A 26,534-nucleotide genomic window follows, 5' to 3' on the forward strand; every position below is an offset into this window, starting at 1 on the left:
AGAGAAAAGGGAATCCCTGTGCACTGTTGGTGGGAACGTAAACTGGTGCGGCCACTATGGAAAACAGTATGGAGGTTCCTCAAAAAATTAAAAATAGAAGGACCCTATGACCCAATAATCCCACTTCTGGATCTCTGGTCGATGGAAATGAAATCACTATCTTGAAGAGATACCTTCTTCATTCCCGTGTTCATTGAAGAATTATTCACAATAACCAAGACATAGAAATCACTTGCATCCATCAACAGATAAAGAAAATGTGAAATATTACTCAATAACAAGAAGAAAGAAGCCCTACCATCTGTAATGACATGGGTGATCCTTGAAAGCACTAGGCTAAGTGAGATAAGTCAGACAGAAGAAGATGAATACTGGATGATCTCACTATATGTGGAATCCGAAAAAGCTGAACTCATAGAATCAGGGAGTAAAATGGTGGTTACCAGGGGCCGGGGAAATGGGCAGATGTTGGTCAAAGGGTACTGACTTCCAGTTATAAGATGAGTAAGTTCTGGGGAGCATCTAATGAACAGCATGACTAGAGTTAGCAACACTGTATTGTATATTTGAAAGTGACTAAGAGAGTAGGTCTTTACATCACACAAAAAGGTAGTTATGGGAGGTGATGGAGGTGTGAGCTAACCTGATCCTAGTATCATTTCACAATATATACATCATCATGTTGGACACCTTAAATTTACACAATGTTATTTGTCAATTATATCTCAATGAAGCTGGAAAAAGAGATTGGCTATATATCTTTAAAAAGAGAGATTTTTGGGGTGCCTGGCTGGCTCAGTCAGTAGAGGATGTGACTCTTGATCTCAGGGTCATGAGTTCAAGCCCCACATTGGGCCTAGAGCTTCCTTTAAAAAAATAAAAAAAGGGCACCTGGGTGGCTCAGTCAGTTAAGCGTCGTCCGACTCCTGGTTTCGGCTCAGGTCATGATCTCAGGGTTGTGAGATCGAGCCCCACGTCGGGCTCCATGCTCAGTGTGGAGTCTGCTTGAGATTCTCTCTCCCTCTCCCTCTGCCCCATCCGCTTGTGCTCTCTCTCTCTAAAACAAATAAGTAAATCTTTAAAAATTAATTAATTAATCAATTAATTAGAAGAGAGATTTCGAGTGCCCCAGAGAACACCCAAGAGAGTTAGGAGTTCAAGTTTATTTCAACATCCCAAAGCTAAAATCTTTTACCTCTTCCTAACTTTCATGGCCTGAGAATTTGGCAGCATCCAGGGGACTTCCCTCATCTGAAGTCAACTTGGCCCCAAAGGCGTCCATTCAGCCCTCACTGATTAAGTGCTATGTGCCAGGCAGCGGGAAAGCAGAAATGAGTAGGGTCTGTCTTCAAGGTGCTCAAAGTCCATGGGAAGGAAGGACCTGGAAACAAATTAGAGCACAACAGTGTGCTGAGTTCCATAATAGCCATGTGCATGGCTGGCTGAGAAAATACAAAGCAGGGAACCACCACTTCTTATGGGAAGCCCAGGAAAGTACTCAGATGAAGTTTGAATTGAGCCGAACATTGAAGGTTGAAGAGGAGTTTCTCACACAGAGAAGATGGAACAGTGTCCTGAATACACTAGGAGTCAAAACGTCAAGTGCAGGGATGCCTGGGCAGCTCAGTCAGTTAAGTGCCTGCCTTCGGCTCAGGTCATGATCCCAGGGTCCTGGGATCGAGTCTCGCATCGGGCTCCCTGCTCAGGGGGGAGCCTGCTTCTCCCTCGGTCTGCCGCTCCCCCTGCTTGTGCGTGGTCTCTCTCTCACTCTCTCTCTCTCTGACAAATAAATACAATCTTAAAAAACAAAACATAAACAAACAAAAAACGTCGAGTGCTTACCAAGTTCAGATAGGTAACATAAGTGAATGGGCAGGCAGGATTAAGGCAGCAGGGCTTGTTGGAGGTGGTGAACTGGAAGGCCCACATTCTACCTACAGAGCCTCTCTGCTGGGCAGACAGCCTGGTCTGGAATCAACTTCCATTTGCCGCATCTGCCTGCTGTGTTTGTGCAGTGCACAGCCCACGTGGCTGTCCTGACTGCCCACACTGGCCATCAGCGGCAGAGCTCCCTGCTGAAGAAGAGAGCTTGGTTTTGCTACATCCTGCTTTTTCAAGAAAAGCCAGACGCTCAGATTTTCACGTAGAAGTTCCCAATTTGTCGAACACCATCAAGGCGAAACAAAACCTAACGGACTGGATCTACCCTAGAGTTCTGGTTTGCAGCTTCAATGGCAACCAATCCCCAGGACACATTTCCCTCTCTCTCCTTCCCACATGCATCACCAACACAGTCTTTTGCTGAGATTTGACGGGGAAAGACACAATCGTTGATGACCCCTCCCGCCGCCCCAATTGGCTGCTGCAAAGGCCCGACGGAAAAACCAGATTGGCCGCCGAACGGGAGGAAACAACGTGGGGCTGCCATCATTGGCCACCCCATGAGATGAATGGGTAAAACTTTAATTTATCTAGGCACCTTGCTTTGAAAGAGCCTCCCCTGCCCTCTCGGCTGCCCCGACCCCAAACCCCTCCTGTTTTGCTAATGATAAATGACAAGTAGTGGACGTGATTCATTAAGCCGCCCCCAGTAGCCAGCGGTAAAACCCACGGCCACAAGCAGAGGAGGCATTCAAAGCATTCCCGCTGCCCCCGCCCGGGGCACAGGCCCCGGCTCCCTCCTGCCCTGGCTAGAGCAGGTCCCAGCGGCCACGGCCTCGCACAAAGGGCCTTCCTAGGAACTGTCTGGGCTCAGCTCTGTCAAATGGAAATCACCCATACGGGCCACACGGTAATTAAACTCCTGGCATTCTTTGGACAAAAAGTCTTCCTCTTGGGGCATTCCCACAGGCTGCTGAAGGACTGTCTGGGCCCTACAAGCTCCCAGCTGATCACCAAGGGATTTTTGAAGTTGGCCTTGACTGTGGATCGAAAGGGGATGGGCGTTCAGCGGGTGAGGGTGGGGCTGGGGAGTGCCTTATAACAGAATTTCTCATGTGGTCTTTGGGCTTAAAGCACCAACACCTGTTTCTGCAGGACCAAGACCGACAGAGATAAAAACAGAGGTTCAAGGCCCTTTTATTTACTCCTCTACTGTTTGTTTGCTGATGTAACCCAAGCACCTAAAACAGAGCCTGGTGTCTGGTAGGTGTTCAATAAATATTTGTTGACTGATTAGCTGGAGACATGCAGATGCCAGTTCTGAAAAGCAGCAATAAGGAGCAATTCCTGGTTGAGGTCCTAGAACGAGTGGCTTCGAATTGTTGTCACAAGATGGTAGATGTGATAAGGATTGGGGCCAGTGTCTTATTCAACTGACTGTCCCCAGAAGCAGGCACGATGCCCAGCCCAGGGCCTGCACGCAGTGGTTTCTTAACAGTAGTTGTTGACCGGACAACTTGGGGGCGAACCACATTCCCGGGCTGGTCTGGCCGAGCCCCACGGAGGCCTGACCCCGCTGTCCTTTGGCAGTGCCTTCAGCTGCGGTAGCATTAGCTGCTGGGGGCGCAGCAACAAGGTCAAAAAGCCCCGGAGTCAGACCCGCGGCAGACGTCACCGCTGGAAAGGCCTGAGATCCCAGCGGGCCCCTGACCGGACAGCAAGAAAAAATGAATGAGCTACAACGTCGAGGCTTCTAAAAAATGCAACTTCATTTTCCTCCATCTCTCTTTGAGACCCTCACTCTGCCCGGTAGCAGCAAGCAATTCAATCAATGTCAGCTAAACTCAGTCATTTCAGATGTAAATGCAGTCTCTTCAGGGTTTTGTCATGTCCCTCTGCAGGTCAGCTCTTTAGTTCCAGAGGCTTCTGTGGCATCACGGGGGAGTGCTGAGCCAAGATCACCGGCATCAGTCTTCACCTGTCTCTTGGATAAGCTCACTCTACCTCACTGGTCTCTGCTACTAAACCCATGTCTTTTCTCCGTGGCCCTCAGTCCACACGCTCTGTATCCTCCTCACCCTGCCCAAGAAGCCCTCCAGAACCACTCATCCTTGTCTGGCACCTTCCATGGCCTCCTTGAGAGTGTGGGAAGACCAGCAGACCCCTCATTACCCTAGGGTCCAGGGAGGCCCTCATTGCCCCTGGATGTCATGGTAGGATAGGGCTATTCCCCACTCGGGGTTCCGCATGGACAGTGGGGGCACAGTGGCCTCATCTCCCAAATTGGTTAGGAGGATTTCGTTGGTGCTCCCACCCCACTTGACTATTGTCTTCAGTTTGAGCTGTGAATGCCCATAAAGGGGAGGGTCACCAGCCACAAGGAAATGCAGGGGGAGGGAACACAGGTGACTTGGCAGCATTTAATCCCCTGAATGTCACCCTGGAGGTCAGGAAAGCAGTAAGGACTCACTCCAGGCCATAAAGCATCAGGCCAAGAGCCCAGGACTTGGTAAATCACTCCTGAGCCCTCCTCCCGAAGCAGGCCCTATCCCAGGTTCTAGCATGTTCAACTGCAACCAGCAGGGTATGTGTGACCTTTTAAAACCATGACTCAAAATTCTCTGACACTCTTCCTCTTGAGATCTAGGGTCTATGTCTCCTTTCCTTGAATATTGTGAGACCACTTCAATCATTAGAGAATAGCAAAGTGGCACCATGTGACTTCCAAGTCTAGGCCATCCCAGGCCCCCAGCTCCTGCTTGTTACCTGGAACACTTATCTTTTTTTTTTTTTTAAAGATTTTATTTATTTATTTGACAGAGAGAGACACAGCGAGAGAGGGAACACAAGCGGGGGAGTGGGAGAGGGAGAAGCAGGCTTCCCGCGGAGCAGGGAGCCTGATGCAGGGCTCGATCCCAGGACCCTGGGATTATGACCTGAGCCGAAGGCAGACGCTTAATGACTGGGCCACCCAGGCGCTCCTGGAACACTTACCTTTAGAGTGCAAGCTTCTGAGTAAAAAGTCCAATTATGCCGAGGCTGCCATGCTGTGAGGAAGCCCAAACCACATGTGAAGGCCCTGTGGTTGACAGTCCCTGCTGAGCCATCCCAGCCCAGGCACCGGACATTTGAGAGAAGAAGCCCCCAGTGATTTCAGCCCTCGGCCCTTCGAGCCACCTCCAGCCATCTGAGTCTTCCCAACTGAGGCCACAGACATTGGAGAGCTGAGACGAGCCACCCCGTTGGGCCCCAGTCAGATTCCTAACCCTCTGAGTCTTGAGCCTAATAAAATGGCTATTGTCTTATGCCACCAGGTTTGGGGTGCTTTTCTCCCTCAGCCACGGATAACTGAGACAGGGTGCCATCTGGGCCTACTGGGATCATCTGGTCTCTCATGTCCATGCTTCTGCCAACCCACTGGTTAAGCCGTATCTGCTCCCACCAGCAGGCCAGCGAATGTGTGATGGTGACCCTTGTTTTCGGGGACTTGGGTGAATGAAGCTGTTGCCATGCATGGCTGGTAACAAAAGGATGTATATTCTGGAGAGGGGGCCCTGGCAGTATCTCAGGGAAGTAAGGGAAGAGAAGTGAGACTGACCGGCAACACACTCCGTTCCTGGTCCTGGCCATCCTCCTTTCATTTATTCATCGAGGGGTCTTTGAGCATTGACTAAGGGCCAGGCCCTGGCACTTAGATTCTGGGACATGGACACAGGCCCATCCAGCAAGAGACAAACATTAAATAATTATTTAATGCACATGCATTGAATGAGAAGTGTAGGGTATCCTGAGAGTGGGCGGGGAGTTACTTCATTCTCATAACATCCTCCTAAGGTGAGTATTATCCTTTCTATTTTGGAGGGGGACCCTGAGGCCCAGAGAGGTTAAGTGAGCTTCCCAAGTTCACCCAGCAGGGGAGACATCAGACTGAAAAGAGGCCCAAGCAGGGCCCTCAAGTGTCATCAGGAAAGCCCAGGCACAAATGACCAACTGGGCTGGCTCTGGGAGGGACAGCTGGGCCAGCACCCTCAGACTGGCTGCCTCTGAAGGAGCAGCATGAATCCCCGGAAAAGCCGCAGGTGCTTGTTAATCCAGCGGGGCCACCCCTGTTTTCCCAAGAGGAGGTCGTCCTCTCCTGGGAGGGGCTGATGGGGCTTCTAAGTCCTCTGCAAGTCCCTGGGCATCACACTGGTCACCTGTTAAATGCGGGCAGGAATAGCCGGGACACCTAACCCATGCCTTGATTTTGAGTCCCAGAGGCCAGGGGTGCGGCATCTGGAGCTGAGGTCGGAGGCCCAGACTGCCTGGAGATACTACAGGAGAGTGGTTTCAGACTTTGGGGTGTGGAAGAAGCACCCGGAGAACAGGTCAAAATGCTCGGCTCCCACCTGGAGAGATTTGGATTCAGTGAGTCTAGAGTGAAGGCCAGGCACCTGTATTTTTGAGTTCCTCCCGGGTTCTGACACACAGGGTTCACACCCCAGCATTTGGGTACCACTGCCTTAGAGCATCCTCTGTAGCGCGCCTACAGCCAACAGAAGAGGAAATTAAGCCAGAGGAGGACTCTGAACGGTGCCCTCTCCTCCGTCAGAACCCTCAGCCCTTGGCCCTTGACAGGCAGATGGGAGGGAGATCCGATGGAGACACTCAGCCTCCGCCTCTGACCCCCACCTCCAGCTATTTCGGATTCCAGGGGAAATCCTATCTTCCTCTGGGCAGGGGAATCAGACCGGCTGGATGTGACGCCCAGCTCTGCTACTCACTAGCAGGGGGATCCAGCAGTTTTGGTAAATAATCGGCAGGACATTTTAAAAAATATATTTTTTATGTTTTATTCTTTTTATACAGTCTTTAGAATAACCGAAAGGGGAGAGAAAGCTAGGACACTAAAAGAGGCAGGCAGGTGATTAGGCACATAAGTCATTAGATAAGTTGGCGGCAGGCTAATGGTTTGATTCCCATGACATTGGACAACTTACTTGTGCATCCCAAAACTCAGTTTCCCCACCTGTAAAATGAAGCTGATAAAACCTATTTCACAGGGTCGTTGTAGAGATGTTATAAGGTGGCGTGAGTTACATGCCAGGTAGATGGTGAACATTCAATAAATTCGACTTCCCTTCCTCCCTGAGCATTCGGACCACACAGAGGCCTCCCCTGCTCTTGGCTTTGGCTTTGAGGAGCTTGTGGTCGTTGAGAGGATTTCACACTGGAAGTACACGCATTCCAAATTGATACCTAACTGTATATTTTTTGGTGTAAACTATATGTCGACTCTAACTTTATCCTGGGGGAGCTTTGTTATTTGTTTCCCTTTCGTGAAAGCTATAATAGAGGAAGAGAAAGCCTGGCCTTGTACATTCCAATTCCTAAATACACAATTTACAATTTTCTGGGATATTATTTAAGTTTATTTTAGTTCTGGAGTCTCACCACCTCCATGGGGAGCTAATTTCAGTTCCGGGTGGACTCTAGAAAGGCCTGGAATGTCTCAGAGGGAGGGAAGGACAATCTTCACATTCATTAAATAGCAGGGCCTGGGGTCTTTGCAGGATCTAGGACTTGGAAGCTTCCCTGACCCCAGCTGAGGGGTCTCAGGATGGGGGCTGAGCTCACACCAAGCTGTCCTTTTCATGACCTTTGGTGGTTGGGCTTCTTTCTGGCTTTGCCATTCTCTGCTCATACTGAGGCCAATGAGGGACATGTTGGACTGCGGTCTGACCAGGGGTTCCAGCTTCTTCTCCTGTTTCTGGAGATGATCACAGACCTCTCTGCTCGTATCTGGCTCCCTGTATGAAAGACCTGTGATGTTCATCTGATTCTCAGAGGGCTCAGGGGACCCCTGAGGAATAAATGCCACCAGCCACATGGTCAATGTCTCCCTGTCTCCCACCCACTCCCTGCCCCAAGCCCTGTTCTTGAGACAAGACCTTCTCTGGCACTCAGTGACAGGACCCCAAAGAAGGCCCTGGTCTTGCTGAACATCCTCCCAGGAGGACTTCCATTCCTGGCCCTGCGGGGAGTGCTGTCCTTGCAGGGGACGATGGAATGGGGCAGCCTCATGGGATCTCCCTCCTTGTTCGGGTAATAAATTCCTATCCTGGAGTTCCACACTAGGACTCTCAAACTTCAGTGTGCAGAAGAATCAAGGGTGTTTTTAAAAGCACCCTGGGGGATTCTGATGCAGGTGGTTGCCTGGAGAAACTCTGGTTAAAAGTTGCTCTAAAGCTGTTCCAAGCTGCTGGATGTCTTTGAACTGTTTGAAGCCCAAAAAAAGGAGGTGCCCTTTAAGAAGGCTGGTTGTAAAGCAGAAGCACCGCTCCCAAGGAGAGCAGGCTCTGAGCACGTTAATCACAGGAACAGCGACGAAGTATAGCACCACTGGGTCCTGGGCCCTGTTCTGAAAGCTCACAAACCACGGCCCCACAAAGGAGGTGCTCTTCACATTTTCATTTTCCAGACGAGGAAATGGGCACAGAGAGGTTGAGTGGGGTATCCAAGGCCCCGCAGCTACCCTGGGCCTTCAACATAAGAGTTTGAGAGAGATACAACCCAGGTCCATGTAGAAAATGGCAAGAAGCTCTCTGACCTGAGCCGAGAGCACGCAGAGAGGGGTCATGGGACGCGCACACTGGTAAAGGTAGTTTGCCACTTGTATAATAAAGAATTTGTCTGGTCTTTGTCCTGGGTTTATGGGAGGCAGCTGCTAAACCCTTGGAATTTCCCTGGTGATAGGAGTCTTGGTAGGTCCCTGCTAACAAGGTGATTCATGGGGACCCTTGATAGTTTCGGGTTAGGGGCTGGTCATCTGAAAGGGTTGGGGCTCTGAGCCATGTGATACCTGCCTGACCTCCGGGGAGGGAAGGGGGCTATAGATTGAGTTCAGTCATGTGGCCGATGATCCAATCATTAATGCCTATGGAACGAACCTCCAATAAAAACTCTGGGGAGTAAGAACAAGTTTGGTTGAGGTTTTCCGGTTGATGAACACATCGCTGTGTTGGGAGAGTGACACATCCTGATTCCATGGGGAGAGCACATGGAAGCTCTGTGTGCTGGACCCTCCTGAATCTCTTCATTTGTCTTGTCCTGATTTGCATCCTTTGTAAAATAAAACTGTAATTGTAAGTAAAGTGCTTTCCTGACTTCTGTGAGTCATTCTAGCAAATTATCAAATACGAAGGGGTTGAGGGAAACTCCAAATTTATAGCCAGGTGGTCAGAAGTGCAGGTGGCCTGCAGATCCCCCCCCCCAAACTTGCGGCTACTGTCCAAAGTGAGGGCAGTCTTCTTGGGGCCCTTAACCAGCAGAGTCTAACACTAATTCCAGGTACTGCTGAATTGCATTCAGTATTGTGATGCTAGATTCATGAATGCCTGATTCAAGAGTTGGACTTTATTTGCTTGGTGGCTGGGAATCATAGGCTTATGAGAAGATGATTGTCAGGATTAGTAACTGGGATTCTGGAAGAATAAATCCAGCAGAGACTGAGGCTGGCCAGAGTTCTACCTGAATCCCAGGCATCCAGTCTCAAGACGGGTGTGCAAATGCTGGTTACCCGAGATGCTTCCTTTCCAAAAATAAGGAACAGCTACAAGGCAGCCCACATACATTGGTAGCCTTGGAACCACTTCGGGTAGTCCAGCCAAGAAGCTGCCCAAAATTCTCACTTCTGGGAGCAGAAGGGCAGTTGCTTCTTCCTGGTTCACACTCTGCGGACATCAAAGCTCATTTAAGAGTCCTGGATACAAACCCAGCCCAAGCCTTCTCTTTAAAACACAACGGTCTTGGGGTGCCTGGGTGGCTCAGTTGGTTAAGCATCTGCCTTCGGCTCAGGTCATGATCCCAGGGTTCTGAGATGGAGCCCCACATCGGACTCCTTGCTCAGCCAAGAGCCTGCTTCTCCCCCGCTCATTCTCTCTCTCTCTCTCTCTCTCTCTCGCTCGCTCGCTCCCTTGAGCACACACACACAAAAATAAATTAAAAACACAAGGGGTGTAGGAGTAGAAATCAAGCTACAGCTTCCCCTTGGGTATATGGGACACCTGGATCCCCTTTTCTTTTTTTTTTTTTTTAAAGATTTTGTTTATTTTTATTTATTTGACAGAGAGAGAGAAACAGCATGAGAGGGGATAGGGTCAGAGGGAGAAGCAGGCTCCCCGCTGAGCCGGGAGCCGGATGTGGGACTCGATCCCGGGACTCCGGGATCATGACCTGAGCCGAAGGCAGTCGCTTAACCAACTGGGCCACCCAGGCGCCCTGGATCCCCTTTTCTTAAGCTTCCTGTGCTCTCCAGCCTGCTTCTTTCCAGCGACAACTAAGCGCTGGGAAACTGTATTTCGACATTTCTTGAATATCCTCAGCAAGCTGGGCATAGCGCTGCATGCTCCCCCTCACTGGACCTGATTCAGCCTTCACTGAAACCCTACCCGAGGAGATGACTTAATCTCTGGGCCGAGTGAGTGGAGCCACGAAGTTTGGATGGGTTTTGCAAGACAAAAACCTAAATCTATTTTGTGGCTGCCGATACACATTCTGACTTCACCACATCCGCGGTCATTCCAACCACAAACACAAAAGGTGCTATAAATTCATTTCCATGTGGTATTTCATTGTTTCTAGCATCATTCATTTCTTGATAACTCAGCCAGTCCAAATAGTCCATCCAGGTCTGTCATTGATCCCAAGAGCCCCATGGGGGTGTCCTTGACTTACTGATGGTGTTTGGCCTTGCTGGCTTATAGCTGTTTCTTTCCATGAACTATACTTTCTCATCGAATTTGATGAGAAAAAATTTTGAGAGAGATGCTCATCAAGAGGTTTAATTGCACTCCCAGAAGCAGCAGGCTCTTTGCATTTTTTATTTAATCTTTGTATTAAATAATGGTCATCAGAGAAAACTCAAAAAATATGGGCATATAAAGAAGAAAAAAAAAGCACCCATAATTTCATGATCTAGAGATAACTGATGCTAACATTTTGGCGTGTTCTCTCTGTCTTTTTTCTATGCACACACACACGTGCTTGAACCTACCTGGGATTATCTCTCTAGACTTTGCTCTTGGTCCCAGCAAGCCCAGAGGCATCACTTGGGGGCTTGTTGAAAATGCAGAATCTCAGACCCTGCCCCAATCCTACAGAATCAGAATCTGCATTTTAACGGGGGAATTCTGTGTGTAGTAAAGGTCAACAAGCGCTGCTTTACCTCTTGCCGTTTGCACTCTGCATTACATTGCAAGCATTTCCGCATGTCATTTAAAAAAATTCTCCTATAATATGATTTCTAATTGCATAACATTCCATCATGCATATGCACCACAATTTGCTTACCTCCTCTCCTCTTGTCTTCCCTATTATAGGGAGCACTCCAGGGAACGTCCTTGAATCTACTCAGCTCCCTATCCCTGATGATGTCATTGGAGCAGTTCCTAGAAGTGAAATTACAGAGGCAAAAGCTATGATGTTATAGCATGTTTTTCATGCTTTGGGGCTGCTTGGCACCTTTTGAATAACCTTCCTATATTTGATCAATTTCCCACCTTGTGAGCTCCATCTCCCCCTGGTAGAAACCCAAACTCACTTTCTCAGAGTTCCTTGAAGCTAAAGGTCAAGGCTGTGATCAGCGCTCCGCTGCTGAGATGCACCAGCAAGAGTGGTTCAGAGGAGAGCCAGAGAAGGGGGAGGCACCCGGCAGAGTCTGCTCTGGGGGGAGCAGGAAGGAGCAAGTGAGGGCTACCACCTTTCAAGGTTCCTGGCTTCTGGGTCCTGGGCCCAGCCTGCAGTGTGATCTGATGCCTGCAGTGGGCTTTTGCCAGGAGTCTTACCCTCAGGGGACTTGGTCTCTGGCCCCCTGGGGGCGGGGGAGTTGGCCAGCTCCTTCAAATCCTTAATTTTTACCTGCTTAAACTGGCTATGAACCTGGCTGACCCACAATCATTTTTAAGACTTTTGATACACGTGGCTAAAAATTTTATAGACATTCTTTTTTTTTCTTTTACTTATTGAAATTTATTTATTTATTTTTAAGACTTTATTTACTTATTTGACAGAGAGCAAGAGCGGGCACAAGCAGGGGGAGCAGCAGGCAGAGGGAGAGGGAGAAGCAGGCTCCCTGCCGAGCAGAGAGCCTGACATGGGGCTCAATCCCAGGACCCTGAGATCATGACCTGAGCCGAAGGCAGATGCTTAACTGACTGCGTCACCCAGGTGCCCCGATACTTTTAACTCTTACATTTACGTCTTTGATCCATTTTCTAGTTAATTTTTGAATATGGTATGAGGTAGGGCTCCGAATTCATTCTTTTGCACGTGGCTATTTAGTTGTCCCAGCATCAATTGTTACAAAGACTATTCTTTTCCCATGAAATGGTCTTGGCACCCTTCTCAAAAAGAATGAAATACTTAGGAATAAACTTAACCAAGGAGGTGAAAGACTTGTACACTGAAAACTACAAAACACGGCTGAAAGAAACTAAAGAAGACACCAATAAAAAGACATCTTGTATTCAGAGATCACAAGGCTTACTATCGTTAAGATGTAATATTACCCAAAGCAAATCTACAGATTCAGTGCAATCCTTATCAAAATTCCAATGCTTTTTTTTTTTTGCCCAAAGAGAACAATCCATCTTAAAATTTATATGGATCTCCCAAATGATTCTGTTTATTTATTTATTTAAAGATTTTATTTATTTATTTGACAGAGAGAGAGAGAGAGAGAGAGAGCAAGGGGAGTGGCAGGCAGAGGGAGAAGCAGACTCCCTGCTGAGCAGAGAGCCCGATGTGGGGCTCAATCTCAGGACTCTGGGATCATGACCTGAGCCGAAGGCAGACGCTTAACCGACTGAGCCACCCAGGCGCCCCTCCCAAATGATTTTGAGGAGCCAAAATAATTTCGAGAAAGAAGAACAGAGTTGGAGGTTTCACATTTGCTGATTTCCAAACTTACTACAAAGCTACCATAATCCAACAATGAGGTACTGGCGTAAGTCAGACATATAGAGCAATGGCATAGAATAGAGAGCCCAGAAATAAACTCTCATTTACATGGTCACACGATTTTTGATGAGGGAGCGGGACCATTCAATGACGAAAGAACAATCTTTTCAACAAATGGTGTTGGGAAAATCGGATACCCACGTGCAAAAGAATGGAGTTTGACTCTTACATTAAACCATACACAAAGATTGACGCAAAATGGATCAAAGACTTAAACTACAGTTTAGTAAGAACTAACACTATAAAACTCTTAGAAGAAAACACAGAGGAAAAGCTTCATGACTGGATTTGGCAATGAGTTTTTTGGATATGACGCCCAAAACACACATGACAAGAGAAAAATAGGTCAATTGGACTACATCACGATTAAAAGCTGACGTGAATCATAGGACACATGAACAAAGTTAAAAAGACAATCTTCAGAATGGGTAAACAAAATAAATAGACAAACAAAATGAATGACCAGTGAATGGGTAAACAAAATGCGGTATACAACGGAATATTATTCAGCCTTAAAAAGGAAGGAAATTCTCACACATGCTACAATATGCATTCACCTTGAAGACAGTACATTAAGTGAAAGAAACCAGCCACAAAAGGGCAAATACTGTATGATTCTACTCATGTGAGGTCCCTAGGGTAGCTGAATTCATAGAGACAGAAGTAGAAGGATGGGGCCAGGGGGATGGGGATATGGGACGTTATTGTTTAATAGATCTAGAGTTTCAGTTTTGCAAGATGAGAAGAGTTCTGGAGAAGGACAGCGAGTAAGGTGGTACAGCAACCTGAATGTACTTAATACCATTGAACTGTAGGGGTAAAAACGGTGAAGCTGATGAATTTTATGTGGTGCGTGTCTTACCAGAATTAAAAATTTTTCCACCACCCAGCCAGAGCAATCAGGCTTGTCCCCCAGGCATTTGGATCTGGAGGGAGTCATCAATGGGGAAGAGCAGTGATTCCTGCATCACACTGCAATGTCAAGGCCTTGCGGGATTTCTGAGAACCACACCCCGTCTGCCCCGGCTGTAAGACCTGCAGACGGCCTGTGTGATACTCACTTAGGGATTCAGTTCGGCAACATCTACTAATGATCCTTAAATCCTGTGTAAATGTATTTGAAGTGGCGCCAGGGGTTAAACATCTGGAGGTTCTCTCTCCAACAAGAGCACTGCTGTTCCACAGCCTCAGGGAGTTTCTGTTCTGTTTGCTATTAAATATTTAGTTATTGCATATTAATAAATGTCAGAAAGAGCACCCTCTTTCAGCCTGTGTGGGTCACGGGATTACAAAGCGGTACCTGTCTTCTGGAGAGCAATCAGGCAGTAGACATCAGGAGCCACAGAAATAGTCCCCTCCTGGGGAAAGAGATAATCCTAAATACAGACAAATCAATTTGGGCAAAGATGTTCAATGTCCACATTGGCACAACCACCTGCCTTGCATCCCCCCAGCCTGAGTGGGGAATACGTGCTGTAATCAGCTTCTTTCTGGTTAGGGTAGATCCTCACTGTGCCACTCTAATGATTTATGATGTTCCAAGACTCCCTCTCCAGCAGGGATGAGGATAGAGAAGGGAAAGAGGCTGACAGGGCCAGGGAGTCCCATCCACTATATTTACAATAATGAAAATATTACAAACCATCTGATGTTACAAATGTCCTCTTGCACAGCCAAGTGCACGACCAGGGCAGGATCCCAGGGGCTGGGGTTGAAGCAGGGAGCTACTCTAAGCGGTAAGGCATCAGCTCTGAGGATGGCAGGACAAGGCCCAAGAGCCGTATTAGAGAAGCATTCTGGATCACTTGTTCTTTTTAATTGGTTACGGCGGGCGGTGGGCGGGCCGGTTGTCTGGGGGGCCATGGGTCCAGGTCTAATATTTCAATGGGTCTCACATTTAGCCTTCTACCCTTCTTTTCAAATGCATTCGCATGCTTAGTCCTAGACTGCGAGTCTGACAAGATCCAAAGAGGACATTTGTCGCTTGGCTCTGATCGTGTTAGTACCCCCGGAGAGTCAGAACCACCTGCGCTGCCTTATGAATTTGTACTTTTCTTGTGAGTTTCATAATCGTATTTTACCACATTATTGTCTAATAAGAGTATCCAGCTGTTCAATGTAAATATTAAAATAGCTGGCAGATCTTTATAACCCTCTTTTGGCATCCCTTCATTTCATGATACACCAAGAGTCTCAAAAATGGTAGGTAAATCAGGTTTTTCCAATCTTCGAGAAGGCATCCTCTAAGTTGTCAGATCTGAGGGGTGAGCGCAATGTACAAACCGGGACACAAAGCACAAAGTCTGTGGCTGTGAGGACTCAGGAAGAGGTCAGGGAGGAAGGGACAGGATTGAGAGCACCAGGACTTGGGGCTCGAATAGGGCTGGGTGCCTGGAGTGGGGGCCTGGCCGCAGGATAGGACACAGTGCGCTAAGGGTAGGGGGCAGAAGACCAAGGCCAACCCTTAAGGAAACTATGGCCCGTCAGCTCAATGGCCCAGGCAGCTGTTAGGAGTAATGGTTATGAAGCCTCTGCAGCAACATGCAAATGCTTTTGTTACTATGCCGAAGACATCACTTTGTGGACCTGTAACACATGCGTGCGCACACGCACGCACACACACACACACGCATGCATGCACGCACAGGAAGCAAGACCAGAAGGAGTTACACCTAAATGCAAGCCGTGCTTGTGTTGACTGAGAGAGGTGGAATGGTGGCTGGGTTTCTTTGTTCAGTATTTTAAAATAAAATAATGGCACAAATCAGGGATAACTGAGTCCCTATCTCGTCCAGCAGCCCTCAGACCCGTTGGGAGAAGCCCAGGGCACGCCAAATTCCCACAACACGGCTGAGGGTGTCTCTCTCCCTCTCCTGGGGCCCTGAGCCACCCTCCTCGGGGGACCAGGCAGGGATTAGGGGCAGACTTTGAAGCTGACAAGGCGCGGCTGTGTGGAAGCCAGCATGCTCTGGTTCCTGTCCCGGTTCCAGCTCCTTCGCGGTCAATCTAAAGCAGCCTTGAGGCGGGTCACCCCCACCCCACACATGCCCACTTCGCCAGCCAATCAGGCCCAAGGTGCCTCCAGGAAAGCGTCTTCCTCACTGATGTGCTGGAAGGAATCTCCTTCCTGCTCTAACTCCTCAGGAGACCTGCAGGGGAGGTCCTCAGAACATGGACCGCGGCGGCACCCCACGCATGGGCCTGAGCCCCCCGCCATCTCCTCAGCTCTTCACAGCATTCCCGGGAAGGCAAGGAGACTTTCTTGGGGCCAAGGCATTGCTGGGCCTCTGTGTCCAGGCCAGGCTCCTGGCAGGGCTCCACACCTCACCTCTACACTGATGCGCCCACTGCCTTCTCCCTGGCGGCCCGCCTTCAACCCTTTAGGGAATGTGGGAACATTTAAATCCCATAGGATTTAAAAGCCCCTTGAGGGCTTTCAGTGCAAGCAAAAGATGACCTATAGGAACTTACAAATATTTTTTATAGTAATTGTTATGAATAAACTATGTAAAAGCCATTGATTTTTCTGTTAGAAGAAACAGAAGTTTCTTCTATTAAAGAATCCAACTCAAACTATAAAAAGCAGATTCAGCCCAGTCAGAGCCAACCTGCTATGGTGGACTGCCCGCATCAGGATCACTCAAGGCGTTTGGCAAAAAATGCAGATTCCCGGGCTCATCTCCAGAGCCACCGGATCAGAATCTCAGGGAGGCGAGGACTAGGAACCTGAATTTTTAGCAAGCTCCCCAGGTCATTCTGGAGGACAGAGGTTGAGTGGCTTCTGGGCTGAGGGAGCCTGGCTCCCTGGCCGAGGCCCCACACCCTGAGCCAGCAGGCACTCCTGGTCCCCAAGAGACTCTGAGATCTGGGGCTGTGGAAGATGCAGCAAGCAATGGGAGCTGCATTACGGGTTTGTACCAAGTCCTCTGGGAGCACAAGAGAGAGTGGGACTCAGAGAGAGGAAAGACCTCTGGGGGAAGAGGTCTCGGGACCACATCCCGAAGGGGAAGTAGAGGTGACCAGCTAAAGAAGGGAGGAAGGGTGTTCTGGATCCAGGGCACAGTGCGGGGGACACGCTGGGAAAGTGTAAATCGCTCAGGGCCAGGGCACGGGGAGGGGGGCGAGCAGAGGAGGCTGGGGGGCTGGGTGGGGGCAGCTCTGCGCACTGGTTCCGTTAAGCTTCCCAGAACCCCCTTCTCCATAGGGATCCGGGGCAGAGTTGCTCAGAAGAGGAACTTCCGGGAGGTTTAGAAAAGAGAAGAGAGGCAGCACCACGACTCTGAGGGTTGTCTCCGGTGGGTACTGCCAGAGACAGAGGCGGGGTGTCCCCCCACCACCCCGTGCCAGCTCGTCCTTCCCCTCCTCTGGGCCCCGTCCCACCCACAGGCCTTGCTGAGCAACGGCTTCCACAGCCTCTCCATCGACTGCCCTCCCGCCCCCTTGGGCAGCTGGACGTGCTTGGCTTCTCAAATTTCTCTGCAAGCTCCAACTTGTGGCCCGTGGCAAGACTTCCCCTGATTGCCCCAATCTCCTTTCAGAAACATCACTGATTTCAGCTCGCCCCACATTTGGGTAAAGTCTCATGCCTATAATAATTCCTTTATTCCCATATACGTTGCTGCCCTGGCTGGACCCTTTTCAGTCCTTATCATGAATCCCTTTTTAGGAGCATCTCTGTAAGCATCTCCCTCCCCACTGACACACACGCAGCTCACCTGGGGCAGATCTCTTAATATCCAGGGCTGAAGAAGGCGAGGGCCCCCTCACCCTCACGTGTTAGGAGAGCTGTGCCCTCTTTCGGGCCACCCTCCAGGAGGAAGAGGAGGTGGCTTTCAGTGGAGGGGCTTCCTCAGCTGCAGGTCCTCTCCAGAAGTCCTGGGGGGCTTTGCTCTGGTTTGTACTTCTGGAAAGCCGTCAGGCCTGCTCGAAGACAAGATCAGACAACAGGTTGTCTAGGGCTCCTTTTCCCCCCAGGGGCCTCTAAACTCAAATGAGGTAGGGGGGAGCTGGGGCTGCGGGGAACTGCATGGGGCCCACTGAGGCACCTGGGAGGTTGCCAGGCAGTGGGAAGACAAGGAGCTGGAAAGCTGGGAGTTCTGATCAGGTCTGGCCCAGGGCCTGGCTGAGGTGAGGGCTCACCACTCTGGGGCCAGAGTGTTAAGCAGAGGAGGGGCAGAACCAGATTCTGCTCCTCTGAGAAACTGGCTTGGAGGAGGTGAGTCCAGAAGCCAGAGAACCTCAGAAGCCAGGACAAGGGAAAGGTGGCTGAACCAGGGGGTGGCACTGGAGAGAAATGAGGGGATCAGAGGGATATTAGACAGCTGGAAGGAGGAAGAAACCATGTACGTACATGGTGATCGGTGGGTTGGATGCAGGGGATGAGGGGGGCGGGAGGAGTCATGGGGGACCCCAGGCGTCTGGCTGGAGTCCCTGAAGGGTTGCAGGTGCCCAACTGGTCCGCCCAGAGAGCAGAAGCTGCAGTGTGAACAGTATCGTCGATAAAATGAAGTCTCTAGTGAAGACGTGACTATCAGAAAAAAAGGGAAAATAAGGTGATTGAGGGAAGGGAAGCATCTCGTGCATGAAGAGACTAAGAATGAGAAATAGAAAAGTTCAAAACATTTTTTCAGGTCTGGGGTCTCTCACCCCTGCTCCAGGAGGAGGGCCATGTGGGCCGACAGAGGCTCGAAAGTGTTCGGGATGCAGTATTTCAGTGACACCTGCCGTGGTGGGTTAACAGTGGTAGTAGGGGACATAATACAAAACGACAAATCATGATAAGGGTTGGGAAAGAGAACAGCGGGGTCCTGTTTCAGAGGGGGAGAGGTCAGGCCTCTGAGGAGGTGACAGCTGAGCTGAGATTGGAAGGCAGAGAATTCAGGAAGAGGGTTCCAGGCGGTGGGAATAGCGTCACCCTACCAGGGGTGATGCTTTCGAGGAATGGAAAGAGAGGCAGTGTGGGTGGAGGGGGGCCAAGGCTGGGTGGGGGCTGGGGACACCAACAGAGGGAGATGGGCTGGAGAGGAGGTGGGGGCTGACTGTGCAGGGCTTGGAATATTTTAGTAAAGTCTGGACCAAATGGTGCCTCGGGGCCCTTGTCACCCCAGGTTTCAAGGACATTCTTCCTGATTTCCCTCCGTCATAACAGGCTCGGGAGTCTGCTGAGAAGAGGGGGCACTCAGGCTCTCCTGAAACAGGTGACCCAGAACACGCCCCTCGGTGCCCTGCAAACTGTCCAGCAACAGTTTTAGAAAAGTTCCCTTTTAAATTCAACTTCTCTTAGCCAAGCTGACCAGGGAAAAATAAGTCCCCACAAATAGCAATCAGTGGCAAATAAGGAGAGTCATTATCTTAAATTGAGACTGGTTTCTAAGAAAAAAGAAAAAACCCAAATGCCACTGGCCAAAACCTCACCCCCACGCGCCCCCAGCACATACGTGAGGATGCTGGCTCACCGCCCTCCTTGCAAGTCCGGGGCTCAACATGGGCCTCTGTGTAAAGGGAAGGAAACAGGCAGAGGAAGGAAGGCCAGAGATTAGAGAAGCTGACAGATGTAAATAGCCTCAGAGGAGACACACTGTCCCGGCGCTCCTCCCCAGGGAGCCTTTTGTACCGAGGAATCTGGTTGCCTGAATGAAAAATGATATCATTTATTTCTTTAGTCAGAGCTGAGCTGTTTTCTTCAGACATAGAAATAACTTAACACCGCAACACCAAATTGTTGGCCAAGTGATAGAGATATCTGTAATTTGGGCGCTTGGTAACATCCTAGGTAAACAGCCAGGGACTTGGTTTCTTGGGAGCGGCCCTGCTCCCCGCAACAATGCGACAAAGCTCAGAGGGACTCAAATGGAAGGAAAGCTTTTGAAAAGGTTGTTCCAGAGCTCTTGCTTGCTGCCGAGCTCCAAGGAAGCTGGACTTTTCATTCCTGCTGCTCAAACCATGCTTCACCGACCCAACGCCAACAAATATTTACCGAGCACGGATTGGCCCGGCTTGTGCAAAGGCACTGGGGCTACAGATGTGCAAAAGCTGGGGCCCTGCCCTCAAGAGACTCAATCTGGAGGGGAGGCAGCCAAGTTCAGCCCATGTGGCAGACGCTATGATGCAGTATGCACTCGGCACAGGGGTCTACCCCCACGGAGGAGGTAGCGTTTGACTTGACTTGGAAATGAAGAGGACTTTCCATACCAGAGGAGTGGAGAGAGGGCGTCCTAGATGGAATGAACAGCAGGTGCAAAAGCACAGAGGCTTCGAAACTACTTGGACTCTTTGGAAATTAAAAGAAATACACTATTGCAGGGAATAAAGTGCTAAGGAGGTCAGTGGTCGACGGTGTGACTGGACAGGTAGGCAGGAACCGCATCACATCTTTGTGAGCTAAGGTGTTTAGGGTTTATCCTTTAGGTAATAGGGAGCTGAGGAGGAATCTTGAGCAGGGAAGTGGTATGATTAGATTTTTGTATTAGAACACTCACTCCTTTCTGTCTTGAAAAAAACTCTACCGTACATCGTATCAGGAAACTAAGGCAGGCAACTTCTTTACAGCATTGCTTATGATAGTGAAAACCCCGAAAACGAAATAAACGTCCAGTGGTAGAAAAATGAACAAGTAGTGGTGTAATCATAAAATGTAATAAGGCTCAAGAGTTAAAATGATCCAGCATGACCAGATCTTAAAAGCATAACTTTGGGGACGCCTGGGTGGCTCAGTTGGTTAAGCGACTGCCTTCGGCTCAGGTCATGATCCTGGAGTCCCGGGATCGAGTCCCGCATCGGGCTCCCTGCTCGGCAGGGAGTCTGCTTCTCCCTCTGACCCTCCCCCCTCTCATGTGCTCTCTCTCATTCTCTCTCTCTCAAATAAATAAATAAAATCTTTAAACAAATAAAAAAATAAAAAAATAAAATAAAATAAAAAAAGCATAACTTTGAGGGGCGCCTGGGTGGCTCAGTCCGTTAAGCATCTACCTTCAGCTCAGGTCATGATCCTGGGGTCCCTGCTCAGCGGGGAGTCTGCTTCTGCCTCTTCTTCTCCCCTGTGATATCTCTTGCTCTCTCTCAAATAAATAAAAATAAATTCTTTTTTTTTTAAGCATGATTTTGAGTAGAAAAAAGGTGAGTTTCAGAATATGTATGGCATGGTAAAATGCATGTAAAATTTAAAACCACATGTCTGTATATCATTGTAAATAATATATATGTAGATAAGCATAGAAACATGGATTGTTGCTTCTGGAGAGTGAGGGAAAGGCATGAGGAAGGGGAGAAATACAAAGAGAAATTTATCTAGAATGTTCTATTTGTGTTTATGAGAAAAGAAATAATGGAGCAAAAATGCTAAAACAGTAAATTCCCTGGCATTTAAAAAAACTTGAACTTTGTTTTTTAAAAAACCAAAGATCCATCTGGTGGTGCTGTCGAGGAGGAAACAGGAGAGACTGAGAAGGCAGCCCAAGCCAGCCTTGTTGCCTCCTGATTGGAGGAGAGCTGGGGGCAGATCTGGGGAGCCCCCAAGGGCAATGCACAAGGAAATCTTTTCACCCCACCTTCTTGAGCCGCTTTTAGCCTCTGGGCAGAGCTGATGTGCAGTTCTGGCCTCTTGTCTGGTGTCGCTGGAAGATGTGGGACTCGGTCTCGTCCAGACCTGGCCACTGTTTGGATCTGACGTGAAGCATGGCTCACAGTCCCCGGATGTCAGTACTGTTCCTGGACACCTGCTAACCAAGGGGCAGAGACAGGAGGCTCTTAGAATACCTGGGAACGTTTGACATTGTATGCTCAAAGTAGAGATGTGTGTGTGTGTGTGTGTGTGCATGCATACACGTGTGACTGCATGTGCAAAACCGAGGAGCAGGGTGAAAGAGAATCTTCTGGAAAGGGATTTGCAGTGGATTCTGTGACTCGAGTGTGCTCCCTGATGGGAATGTTCTTATACAGTTCAGAGAAGTAAGAATGAATCTTTCCAGAAGGAATTCATTTTTAGACAACTACTTACCATTCAGATCTCCATCCCCTGACCTAGTGGGAATACAATAAACATGTATGTGCATCTACATATATTTATGTGTCTGGGCTAGAGCCGTGGCAGGAAAGAAGAATCGATGCATTTATGTTTGTGCTTTCCTGGGCCAAGCTAATCCTTGCTTCCACCCCAGCTTGGATTTTGGGGGCATCCAGTAAAGGAAAACTGTGACTTTTCTGCCATTACATATGAATTTCATGACTTAGGTGTATCCTAGAAGGAATGTATCTGCCCGATGCCCACAGCCTTATTTAAACAAACCTATCATGCTTTCTAAGAACAAAGGCATCCATAGCTACATAATTAATAATATGCAAATCATTCTTCTCTGGGGACCATCACTTGGTCTTTAATACACAGAGCCAGGAGAACATGCAAAGAGAGACTCACTCTCTTTTACACGTGCACACACACACACACACACCTCCCCACTATCATTATCATTATCATGCTGGTTTCCAGATCAGGGGTTAATAGGCTTGGCGTGGAGACGCCTGAAAGGCACCCAAGGCAATTAGTGGTGTCCCTTCACCACCCCCTACGTACTGTCAGAGTCTTTGCACTTGTTGTCCCCTCTCTAGCACATGCGTCCCCCGGGTCCCTCTGTGGTTCACTCCCTCCCTGCATTTAGGTCTCAGCTCAAGTGCCACTTCCTCAGAGAGGCCTGGCCTGGCCACCTCCAAGGCTCTCTATCTGCTTACCAGCTGTACTTTTTCTCCCAGAACTTTTCATTCCTGGACATTATGCTGTGCATTTCTTTGTTACCCAGCATCCATCTCCCTGTGGGTCTTAGACCATGAGCTTCATGAGGCCCCATTATCACAGCCACATGCCCAAAGCCTAGGGCGGTGCCGGACACAGAGCGGCCATTCTGTCTGTATTAGTGGGACGAATGAATTGAGCACCCCTCGTTTCCTCTCCATGCCTACCTTCTCCTTTCCCCGACTTCCTCTCCTGCCCCCATCTCTCCTGTCTCCATCTTAAACCTGCTGGCAGGATCAGCCCTCAGGAAGCTGTCAGGCAGGTGAGGTCTGTGGCTCCTCTCCTCGTGTCCGTTGCCCACCCTCCTTCATGGGTACCTCTCTCCCACCTGCAGCTGCCCCCCACCAGCGTGGGCCTTCTCTGTGGGCAGGATCCAGGCTCAGGCACTTCAGATGATTGTAGGGAAGTTGGGAATTGGGTCTGGAGGGAAAATTGTAAGAAAGGCAGGGCTGCCAGGTCACAGAGAATAGGTCATTCGGGGCATCCTTTAGCACCCAGGACCCAGCTTCTTGCCTTTCCCATAGGAGTCAGCGCTGCCATTGTAGGAACTCAGCCTCTTTCTTCTTGCTACTGGATGCCTCCTCCCCACCGCCCCGATCCACAGTATCTGACTCCGCCCCACCCCCACTCCTCTCTCCTTCCTGGCTTCTGCTTCTTTGTGTAATAAACTTGGATAGGGAGAGCCAGCTATGTGCCAGGTCCCAGGCCAGCATCGCCCCAGCCCACCTGGTGTGCACCCCCCCTTGCTCCTTTTCCTCCACTGCCCCTCCTCATCCTGGCAGCCTGCAAAGCTCAGCTCAGCCGGACCCCACCACTACCTTGTTCCCCAGAAGCCCCCCCCCCAGGTCTCCACCACCCTGGTGGCAAATGATCACATACTCCACAGTGGTATTTTCCACGTGACTCCCCAGCCAGATTACAAACTGCTTGAGGGTAGGAGCTGTGTCTTAAACTCAGAGACCCAATCTACAAGGACCCAGGAGAACAACTTCTTTTGTTAGAAGCCAGATATTCCCCTCCCTCTTCCCACCATCGTCCATGCATCCCAGTCCATTCTATCCACCTAAACTCATAGGAGAAGAAATCCTGAATACATTGAACAACGATGCGACCACAATGCGACTTAGGCACCTGCTGTATGCTGAGTACTGGGGGTGCCCTGGTGAGTGGTGATAGACCAAGAGTCCCTGTTTTCCTGGGTCTTAGAGTCAGGGCGAGGGGAGAGATTCATCAAACACTTACATGAATGAATCTAGCATTGCATCACTACAAAGGTGAGATCTCTGGAGGAATGGGGCCTTGCTCATGAAAGATAAAGCATGGTTTGGTTGGTCAGGGGAAGTGACACTTGGCTGAGACCTGAGGATGAACAGGCCTTGAGGGGGCATGCAGGGAGCATCCCAGAGGGGTCAGCATCTGAGTCCCAGCCATTCCACAGAAAGCTCTATCTCTTATACTTGCAGCTGTAATAACCATGTAATTTATTGCTTGAATAGGATATTTTTGAGAGTAAAAGTGAGAGCTGTTAATAATTTCTCTGGGCCAATAGGTGTCAGTGTCTGGGCAAATCCGGCGCCTGGTTGCATGAATTAAGAGTGACAATCTTCCTGCTCCCTGTCCCTCTAGCAATGAAAGGAACTTCAACCCCTGGTCAGAGCTGCCGGAAGCCTGAGCTTTCGCCTGCCCTTGGACAAGGGAGAAGGCAGAGGATGCACTCCAGGAACGAGGTCGGGGGGGCCGGAAAGTTTGGGTTCCTGTGGCTTCTTTGAATTTCTTTCACTCTACCTCCTTGTGCAAAGGTGGCTTGATTTGTACTTGGGGGTATAGGTAGGGCCTGATGGAGTGTGTGTGTGTGTATAAGAGAGAGAGAGAGAAACCTGTTTCTCTCTGCTCCTCTGTCTGTCTGACTCTCAAGACTATTAATACAAACCCCACGTCTGGCTGAGCCACCAGAACATGAGCTCCCCACAGCAGAATGCCACCCCTCCCAGCTGCGCTTGTTGTCTGTTCTGTTTCTGATCGGCGCCAGGCTCATAGACCCCATGTAGGTAGAATATAACTTTCCATAAATAACCCCTAGCCCGACCTACAATTTAGGCTTTGGGTTTTTTTCCCCTCGTGGTAATGGGATTATAGCCTGGGCTGATCCCTCCTGGGTCTCGGGGTCCCAGAAAGTAGACCCTAGGTGTACCTGGGGTTGGACATTGTTTGGGATGCCCAGTTCCCCACCCCCCTATGCTGCCTGGCACATGGCGAGGACTCAGTACATGTTGAGGAATGTGGCCGATCGAGCCTCATGCCCCCACGAACACAGCCGTGCACCTTCAGCCCCAGTGCCTTTGCTTGGGCCACACCCCCTGCTTAGAACCCTGTGCCACCTTCTCCACCAGGCGAACTTCTAAGCAACACCCACTTCTGTGAAACCTTCCCGAAGAGTTTCCCCTCATTCCTACCACAAAGTGAATTACTCCTGCGCTTGATCCCCTAACACTCTGTACAGACAATGTGACCTGATGACTTGCCCACGTGCCCACCAGGTTCTGAGCAGCTCGAGTGAGCGTCAGAACAGGAACTGATCCCACATCGGGCTGTGGGTGAACATTTAACCCCTGGGTGCCCCAGTTTCCTTAGATCCAAACACAAGCCTGGCTCCAGAGCCCATGTCCCCATCCTTTGTACCACATGGCCTCTGGGGGCTGGGCCATGTATCCATTTCCTACCTGTTCTCACTCCCAGCTCTGAGACACTCCTCTCCGTGCGTGGATTCCCTGAAGGCTCTCGCTGGGGCCTCCTGGGGGCCTAGAGACACAACACCCACTGACAACTATCAGAAACTTGCCGGTGATGATAAGGAATTTAGGAGGATTCATTGGGAGTTAAAGTGAAAAGGCTTCGGGGCTGGGGAGGGCTTTGGGGTGGGGTTACCCCAAGAGGGGCTGGACTGGATTCAAAGCTTTGACTCATCTCTCCCTGTGGCGATTGAAGAGTATTTCTTGCGTGTCAGCCGTGAGACACCTTGGTGAGACAAGACCGAGAGAAGGACAAGACATTGTCCCTGTTCGTGATCTTACATTTTCACCGGGGAGGCATACAATTCACTTTTGGGAAAACACTTGATGGAGCCGCCTGGGAGCTGGAACTGAGTTGTACGTGGCTTGTGTCGGTCTCAGCACTGAGCAGGGCTTGGCCAGGTGAGACACACGATCCACGAACGAATATTGAATGGAAGACGTAGAATCAGCAACCGAGGTCGTGGCACGGACAAAGGGGCTGGGGCATCTGAGGAAAGCTCAGCAGGGATTGCAACATCCCTGGAAGGTTCAGGCTCCGAGGTGACCAGGAACGTGAACCCTAAAGCAAGAGCAGGAGTCGTTGGGGGTGGTCTGTAGGCATGGGGGTAAACTAAGGCGGGGACGAGTGTAGCAGGAGAGCGTGGCCCCTTGGGCATCAGGAAGGAAGTTTGGTAGAGCGGGGTGGGGGTGGGGCTGGGAAGCAAGCAGGGGAAGGACCCTCGCGTCAGGGTGAGAAGCCAGAACTCAATCCTGGGCAAGAAGGAGCTGTGGAAGGATTGCGAGCAGGGGTGTGGCACGATGAGAACGGTGTTTCTGGAAGACAGTGTGGAGGGCTGGCTGCTTGAGGGAGACCAGGCTGAAGTTATGACAACAGCCGCGGCGAAGGAATGAGGTCTAGGTTTGGAAGGGAAGGGACAGACGGGACTTTTCAAAGGGAGGACGTAATTGCCACAAGGGCCCCCGCGGCCCAGTCAAAGGTGCCTCCGAGGTCGAGGTCCTAGTGACCAAGAGAAGGATGTTAACTTTGACAGAATGACTGTGTGTGGTTGACAAAATGAGACCACATCCTCTCGGAAATG

General features: G+C 49.8%; 1 long non-coding RNA gene across 1 annotated transcript; it reads right to left on the reverse strand.

The window, feature by feature from the left end:
• Window positions 1-11,248: 11,248 nt before the first annotated feature.
• On the reverse strand, window positions 11,249-19,380 carry LOC118025100. Its single transcript, XR_004683247.1, has 3 exons — window positions 19,317-19,380; window positions 17,595-17,799; window positions 11,249-11,309 (listed from the first exon to the last, which is right to left on the reverse strand). It is a non-coding gene; the product is annotated as an uncharacterized LOC118025100 (long non-coding RNA).
• Window positions 19,381-26,534: the final 7,154 nt, after the last annotated feature.

This window comes from Mirounga leonina, unplaced genomic scaffold (assembly GCF_011800145.1).
Source record: "Mirounga leonina isolate KUSES-001 unplaced genomic scaffold, KU_Mleo_1.0 Mir_200, whole genome shotgun sequence".
Classification (NCBI taxonomy): Eukaryota; Metazoa; Chordata; class Mammalia; order Carnivora; family Phocidae; genus Mirounga; species Mirounga leonina.